This window comes from Bos javanicus, chromosome 10 (assembly GCF_032452875.1).
Source record: "Bos javanicus breed banteng chromosome 10, ARS-OSU_banteng_1.0, whole genome shotgun sequence".
In the NCBI taxonomy this organism is placed as follows: domain Eukaryota; kingdom Metazoa; phylum Chordata; class Mammalia; order Artiodactyla; family Bovidae; genus Bos; species Bos javanicus.
Genome location: NC_083877.1, coordinates 70184520 through 70193450, shown reverse-complemented (window position 1 = coordinate 70193450; position 8931 = coordinate 70184520).

The window sequence follows — 8931 nt, the reverse complement described above, 5'->3', positions numbered from 1 at the left end:
GTCACCGAAGGAACCCAGCAGTCTAAAGTACCCAACCACCTTAGCTAAACAGCAGGAGCAAAGAAGCCTGTTGAGGTAATAATAATAGTAACAGCAACAACAAGAATAGGTTTAGCCTAGAAAAAGCTTGTGAAAGTTGCTCAGTCGTGTCCAACTCTTTGTGACCCCATGGACTGTGGCCCGTCAGGCTTCTCCGTCCATGGGATTCTCCAGGCAAGAATACTGGAGTGGGTAGGCATTCCCTTCTCCAAGGGATCTTCCCCACCCAGGAATCAAACCTGGGTCTCCCGCCATTGCAGGCAGATTCTTTACCGTGTGAAACTTAGTAATTTGCTGGTCTGGGCCGGACCTGACAGCAAAAGGTTCCAGAGCAGGATCAACTCTGAGAAACCCATGCCACTTAACTAGCCTAGATGCTTTTCTAATACTTGCCTTATTCAGAAGACATAGCAAAAAGGAGGTAAGACTTCATTCCAAATACAAGTTTTGATTTTTACACTAAACCAGAGAGAAGGCATAATCTAGGTAAAAACCTAGCTTTATCTTTTTGTGTTTGGTTGGTTATTCAACTGCTACTCACGGTTTACTGATGTTGCTAGTATGTGCACAGCAAGGTAGTCATCTCTGCTGTGACTTCCACTGGGGCTAAGAAGCAGCCCATGCCCTCACTATTTAAAAGTTAGCAGGTGTTAGTCACATGTAGGTAGTTTTCTTTCGTACTGCATGTTTCTTCCTATAACTCAGTCTTCTATTTAGAAGCTTGGGCTGTTGTCATAACCTGATTATAAACACAAACAGAAAGTAGCATCAGTGTCCAGTGTTACTAGTGATCTGCTAGTGATTTTTAGTTTAGAATCTTAGTGATGGATCGAATCCAGCTCCAAACAGTCTTTTTTAGGTGACTGTTCTTGTCTTCTAACGGAGAAGGCAATGGCAACCCACTCCAGTACTCTTGCCTAGAAAATCCCATGGATGGAGGAGCCTGGTAGGCTGCAGTCCATGGGGTCGCTAAGAGTCAGACACGACTGGGCGACTTCACTTTCAAGCATTGGAGGAGGAAATGGCAACCCACTCCAGTGTTCTTGCCTGGAGAATCCCAGGGACTGTGGGGCCTGGTGGGCTGCCGTCTGTGGGGTCACACAGAGTCGGACACGACTGAAGCGACTTAGCAGCGGCAGCAGCAGCTTGTCTTCTAATAAAATCATTCTCCCCTGTCCCCCTTTTCATCCTGAGCTCATAGCTAATCCTTGTGGTACATGGAGAGGGCTGGCAGCACAGAAACTGTTGGAGACTAGCTGGGTGTTCGTGCTAAGTCACTTCAGTCATGTCTGATTTTGTGACCCCATGGACTGTAGTGCACCAGGCTCCTCTATCCATGGGATTCTCTAGTCAAGAATACTGGAGTGGGTTGCCATGCCCTCCTCCAGAGGATCTTCTGCATCTGGGGATCAAACGCACGTCTCTTATGTCTCCTGCATTGGCAGTCATGTTCTTTACCCCTACCACCACCTAGGAAGCCCAGCTGGGTGTTCAGGGATAAGGTATATAATGACATGTAAAAGTAGGAGAACTATTAAGGCAAATAGAAATAAACAGCTCACTGAAGTTGAATTGCCACAGAAACCATGCAGTAAATTTTTCAAGCAAGTCTCTATGGTAAGGATAGATTTTTCTTCTCAAACATAGACATCACTCTTGCTGATTTGGTAATAAGAATTCCAGTATAGCTTTTTCCAAATTGAGATAGTGTTAATAATTGTCCCCAAAGTATGGTTCTATAATGGATGATCGATCTTTTTTTAAACAATTTATTGAGGTTATAATTGATATACAATAAATGGCACATATTTGAAGTGTACAATTTGATGGATTTGGACATATGCATGCATCCACTCAACCATCACCAAAATCAAAATAATAATCATATCCATCAGCCCCAAAAGTTTCTTTGGTTCCCTTTTTTAAATCTGTTCTTCCACTCATCCTTCCCTGCTTTGTCCATCATCCTCTGCTTTGTCACTATAGTTTGCACTTTCTGGATTATTATGTACAGCTGACCCTTAAACAGCGTGAGGGTTAGAGGTGCCATTTCTCTGCACAGTCAAACATTGTATAACTTAGAGTTGGCCCTCGGTATCCATAGTTCCACATCCTCAGATTCAACCAATCTCAGATCATGTAGTACTATAGCATTTATTATTTAGAAAAATGCATGTAAGTGAACCCAGGCAGTTCAAATCCATGTTTTTCCAGCGATAATGCTATATGGAATCATACAATATGTTCCCCTTGTATATTGTCTGGTTTCTTTCAGTCAGCATGATTTTGAGATCACCCATGTTGTTTTATCAATGCTTCATTTTTATAGGTAAATAATATTTGATTTGTGGAAACCATTCAACTGTTGGTAGATATTTGGATTTTTGTCTAGTCTGCGGCTATTACAAATAAAACTGTCAGAGTTACCTACTAGTCTAGTGGTTAAGAATCAGTGCTTTCACTGTTGTGGCCAGGGCTCAGATGCTGATTGGGGAACTAAGATCCCGATGCGGTGTGGCCAAAGTTAAAAAAAAAAAAAAAAAAAGACTAGCACTTCAGTCAGTTCAGTTCAGTCACTCACTTGTGTCTGACTCTTTGTGACCCCATGGACTGCAGCATGCCAGGCTTCCCTATCCATCACCAACTCCCAGAGCTTGCTCAAACTCATATTCATCGAGTTGGTGATGAACATCCAACCATCTCATCCTCTGTCGTCCCTTTCTCCTCCTGTCTTCAATCTTTCCCAGGATCAGGGTCTTTTCAAATGAGTCAGTTCTACACATCAGGTGGCCAAAGTATTGGGAGTTTCAGCTTCAGCATCAGTCCTTCCAATGAATATTCAGGACTGATTTCCTTTAGGATGGCCTGGTTAGACCTCCTTGCAGTCCAAGGGACTCTCAGGAGTCTTCTCCAACACCACAGTTCAAAAGCATCAATTCTTTGGCACCCAGCTTTCTTGATAGTCCAACTGTCACATCCATACGTGACTACTGGAAAAACCATAACTATGACTATATGGACCTTTGTTGGCAAAGTAATGTCTCTGCTTTTTAATATGCACTCTAGGTTTGTCATAGCTTTTCTTCGAAGAAGTGTCTTTTAATTATATGGCTGCAGTCACCATCTGCAGTGATTTTGGAGCCCAAAGAAACAAAGTCTGAAAAAAAAAAAAAAGAAAGTCTGACACTGTTTCCACATTTTCCTCATCTATTTGCCATGAAATGATAGGACCGGATGGCAGGATCTTAGTTTTATGAATGGTGAGTTTTAAAGCAGCTTTTCCACTTTGCTCTTTTACCTTCATCAAGAGGCTCTTTAGTTCCTCTTTGCTTTCTGCCATTAGAGTGGTATTATCTGCATATCTGAGGTTGTTGGTATTTCTCCCGGCAATCTTGATTCCAGCTTGTGCTTCATCCAGCCCAGCATTTTGCATGATGTACTCTGCATATAAGTTAAATAAGCAGGGTGACAATATACAGCCTTGACGTACTCCTTTCCCAATTTGAAACCAGTCTGTTGTTCCATGTCCAGTTCTAACTGTTGCTTCTTGACCTGCATACAGATTTCTCAGGAGGCAGGTAAGATCGTCTGGTATTCCCATCTCTTGAAGAATTTTCCACAGTTTGTTGAGATCTACACAGTCAAAGGCTTTGGCATAATCAATAAAGCAGAAATAGATGTTTTTCCGGTATTCTCTTGCTTTTTCAGTGATCCAGCAGATGTTGGCAATTTGATCTCTGGTTCCTCTGCCTTTTCTAAATCCAGCTTGAATATCTGGACGTTCACAGTTCACGTACTCTTGAAGCCTTGCTTGGAGAATTTTGAGCTTTACTTTGCTAGCGTGTGAGATGAGTGCAATTGTGCAGTAGTTTGAGTATTCTTTGTCACTGCCTTTCTTTGGGATTGGAATGAAAACTGACCTTTTCCTGTCCTGTGGCCACTTTTGAGTTTTCCAAATTTGCTGGCATATTGAGTGCAGCACTTTCACAGCATCATCTTGTAGGATTTGAAACAGCTTAACTGGAATTCCATCACCTCCACTAGCTTTGTTCATAGCGATGGTTCCTAAGACCCACTTGACTTCGCATTCCAAGATGTTTTGCTCTGGGTGCGTGATCACACCATCGTGGTTATCTGGGTCATGAAGATCTTTTTGTGTATACTTCTGTGTGTTCTTGCCACCTCTTCTTAATATCTTCTGCTTCTGTTAGGTCCATACCATTTCTGTTCTTTATTGTGCCCATCTTTGCATGAAATGTTCCCTTGATATCTCTAATTTTCTTGAAGAGATCTCTAGTCTTTCCTATTCTATTCTTTTCCCCTATTTATTTGCATTGATCACTGGAAGGCTTTCTTATCTCTCCTTGTTATTCTTTGGAACTCTACATTCAAATGGGTATGTCTTTTCTTTTCTCTTTTGCCTTTTGCTTTTCTTCTTTTCTCAGCTATTTGTAACACCCTCAGACACCCATTTTGCCTTTTTGTATTTCTTTTTCTTGGGGATGGTCTTGATCACTGCCTCCTATACAATGTCACAAACTTCCATCCATAGTTCTTCAGGCACACTGTCTATCAGATCTAATCCCTTTAATCTGTTTGTCACTTCCACTGTATAATCATAAGGGATTTGATTTAGGTCATAGCTGAATGGTCTAGTGGTTTTCCCTACTTTCTTCAATTTAAGTCTGAACTTGGCAATAAGGAGTTCATGATCTGAGCCAGAGTCGGCTCCTGGTCTTCTTTTTGCTGACTGTATAGAGCTTCTCCATCTTTGGCTGCAAAAGAATATAATCAATCTGATTTCAGTGTTGACCATCTGGTGATGTCCATGTGTAGAGTCATCTCTTGTGTTATTGGAAGAGAGCATTTGCTATGACCAGTGCATTCTCTTGGCAAAACTCTATTAGCCTTTGCCCTGCCTCATTTTGTACTCCAAGGAAAATTGGCCTGTTACTCCAGGTTTCTCTTTACTTGCCATTTTTGCATCCCAGTCCCCTATGATGAAAAGGATATCTTTTTGGGGTGTTAGTTCTAGGTCTTGTAGGTCTTCATGGAACCGTTGAACTTCATCTTCTTCAGCATTACTGGTTGGGGCATAGACTTGGATTACTGTGATATTGAATGGCTTGCCTTGGAAACGAACAGAGATCACTCTGTCGTTTTTGAGATTGTACCCAAGTACTGCATTTCAGACTCCTTTGTTGATTATGAGGCCTACTCCATTTCTTCTAAGGGATTCTTGTTCACAGTAGTAGATGCAATGGTCATCTGAATTAAATTTCCCCATTCCTGTCCATTTTAGTTCCCTGATTCCCAAAATGTTGATATTCACTCTTGCCATCTCCTGTTTGACCACTTCTAAATTACTTTGATTCATGGACCTGACATTCCAGGTTCCTATGCAATACTGTTCTTTACAGCATTGGACTTTACTTCCATTACCATTTGAAAAAAAAAAAGAGAGAGAGAGAGACTAGAACTTACAAAAATAAAATTTAAAGGATTAAAAAAAAAAAGCTGCTTAAGTATTTGTATAAAAGTACTTTAAATGACACATCTTTCCTGTTCTCTTAAGTAAATACCTAAAACTACCTCACAATTGCATCATCTCACACACTAGTAAAGTAATGCTCAAAATTCTCCAGTTCTCCAAGGCTTCAGCAATACATGAACCATGAACTTCCAGATGTTCAAGCTGGTTTTAGAAAAGGCAGAGGAATCAGAGATCAAATTGCCAACATCTGCTGGATCATCACAAAAGCAAGGGAGTTCCAGAAAAACATCTATTTCTGCTTTATTGACTATGCCAAAGCCTTTGACTGTGTGGATCACAATAAACTGTGGAAAATTCTGAAAGAGATGGGAATACCAGAACACCTGACCTGCCTCTTGAGAAACCTATATGCAGGTCAGGAAGCAACAGTTAGAACTGGACATGGAACAACAGACTGGTTCCAAATAGGAAAAGGAGTATGTCAAGGCTGTATATTGTCACCCTGCTTATTTAACTTATATGCAGAGTACATCATGAGAAACGCTGGGCTGGAAGAAGCACAAGCTAGAATCAATATTTCCAGGAGAAATATCAATAACCTCAGATATGCAGATGACACCACCCTTATGGCAGAAAGTAAAGAGGAACTAAAAAGCCTCTTGATGAAAGTGAAAGAGGAGAGTGAAAAAGTTGGCTTAAAGCTCAACATTCAGAAAACTAGGATCATGGCATCTGTTCCCATCACTTCATGGGAAATAGATGGGGAAATAGTGGAAACAATGTCAGAATTTCTTTGGGCTCCAAAATCACTACAGATGGTGACTGCAGCCATAAATTTAAAAGATGCTTACTCCTTGGAAGGAAAGTTATGACCAACCTAGATAGCATATTAAAAAGCAGAGACATTACTTTGCCAACAAAGGTCCATCTAGTCAAGGCTGTGGTTTTTTCCAGTGGTCATGTATGGATGTGAGAGTTGGACTGTGAAGAAAGCTGAGCACCGAAGAATTGATGCTTTTGAACTGTGGCGCTGAAGAAGACTTTTGCAAGTCCCTTAGACTGCAAGGAGATCCAACCAGTCTATCCTAAAGGAGACCGGTCCTGGGTTTTCATTGGAAGGACTGATGCTGAGGCTGAAACTCCAATACTTTGGCCACCTCATGCGAAGAGTTGACTCATTGGAAAAGACCCTGATGCTGGGAGGGATTGGGGGCAGGAGGAGAATGGGACGACGAGGATGAGATGGCTGAATGGCATTACCGACTCGATGCACATGAGTTTGGGTGAACTCCGGGAGTTGGTGATGACAGGGAGGCCTGGTGTGCTGCAATTCATGGGGTCACAAAGAGTTGGACATGACTGAGCCCCTGAACTGAACTGAACTGAAAGGTGAAATGGCTGTTTAATTTTTTAAGAAACTGCCAAATATTTCTCCAAAATGGCTATCCCAGTTATGAGAGTTCCAGTTCCTCCATTTTGTGGCCAACACTTGGTATATAGTCACCATTTTTTAATTTTAATCTTCTAAAAGGCAGGTAGTGGATTCTCACTGTGGTTTTATCTTGTATTTCCCTAATCCCCTTTTTAATGATCACTTTTTAAAAGTAGATTATATTTTTTAGAGAAGATTGAGATTCACAAGATTGTGATTCTATACAGGAAGTACAGAGGGTTCTGATACATCCCCTGAACCCACACAAGCACAAAGTCCTCCCTCCCACATTAGAATAGCACCTTTTAATCAATAAACCTACATGCACATCAAAGTCTGTAGTTTACATTACAGTTCACTCTTGGTATTGTACAAATCTATAAAATATATCCATCCTTATAGTATCATGCAGAATAGTTTCATTTCCCTGAAATCCTTTGCACTCCACCTATTTATCCCTCTCCTCAACCCCTGGCAACCACTAATTTTTTTTTTACTCTCTCCATAGTTTTGCCTTTTAAAGGAAGTTATATACTTTGAGCTGTACAGTACATAGCCTTTTCAGATTGGCTTCTTATACTGAGTGGTATGCATTTAAAGTTACGCCATGTCTTTTCATGGTTTGATAGCTCATTTCTTTTAGTGCTGAATGATACTTCACCATCTGCATGTGTTCATTCGTTCACCAACTAAAGGACATCTTGGTTGCTTCCAAGTTTTGGCAATTATGAATAAAGCTGCTATTACTTTCTGGGCCAGTTTTTGTGTGACATTTTTTCAATCCATTTCAGTATATACTAAGAAGTAGGATTGCTGTATCATATGTAGAAGTATGTTTAATTTTGTTAAGAAACAGTGAAATTGTCTCCAGAGTGGCTGTATCATTTTGCGTTCTCACCAGCAATGAATTAGAGTTCCTGTTGTGATCACCAGTTCCGGTTCGATGCATGAGACAGGGTGCTCAGGGCTGGTGCACTGGGATGACCCAGAGGGATGGGATGGGGAGGGAGGGAGGAGGGGGTTCAGGATGGGGAACACATGTAAACCCATGGCTGATTCATGTCAATGTATGGCAAAACCCACTACAATATTGTAAAGTAATTAGCCTCCAATTAAAACAAATAAATTAAAAAAATAGAGTTCCTGTTGTTCCAGATTCGGGTATTGTTGGTGTTTTGAATTTTTGCGTTCTAATTACATGTGTAGTGGTTTATCGTATTATTTGCATTTCCAGGACGACATGTCATGTGGAGCATCTTTTCATGTGCTTATTTGCCATCTGTATATTTTCTTCAGTGATTGTGTCTGTTAAGGGCTTTGGCACATTTTCAAAACTGTTTCCTTATTGTTCAGTTATAAGAATTCTTTGTATATTTTGGATATGTCTGCTATGATCTGAATATTTGTGTCCAACCAAAATTCTTGTGTTAAAATACTGATCCCATCATTAGGGATCAGGATTTTAATAGGGGTAATGATGGTATTAGGAGGTGGGGATTTTGGGAGGTGATTAGGTCATGAGGATGGGTACTCTCATGATTGGACTTAGAGCCCTTCTAATAGGCCCACAGAGCAACCGATCCCTTTCTATTCCAGGAGGCTTTCACTGAACCTTGCTGGCAGCTTGATCTTAGAATCCCCAGCCTCTGGAACCATAGGAAATAAGTGTTAGTTTATAAGTGACCCAGTTTATTTTTGTTATAGCAGTCCAAACTAAGACATAGTCTTTTATCAGGTATCTCTTTTGCATAATATTTCCTCCAGTCTATGGCTTGTCTTCTCATTCTCTTGATGAACACCATTGATATGTGCTTCTTTGATATTCAGGTGTGTTCTTTAGAGAAGTGTGTTTTCAAATATTTATTCTTTTTAACTTGCATTATTTGCCTTTTTGACTGTTGAGTTTTTAGAGTTCTTTATATAGTCTGGATATAAGTCCTTTATCGGATAAATGCTTTGCAAATGT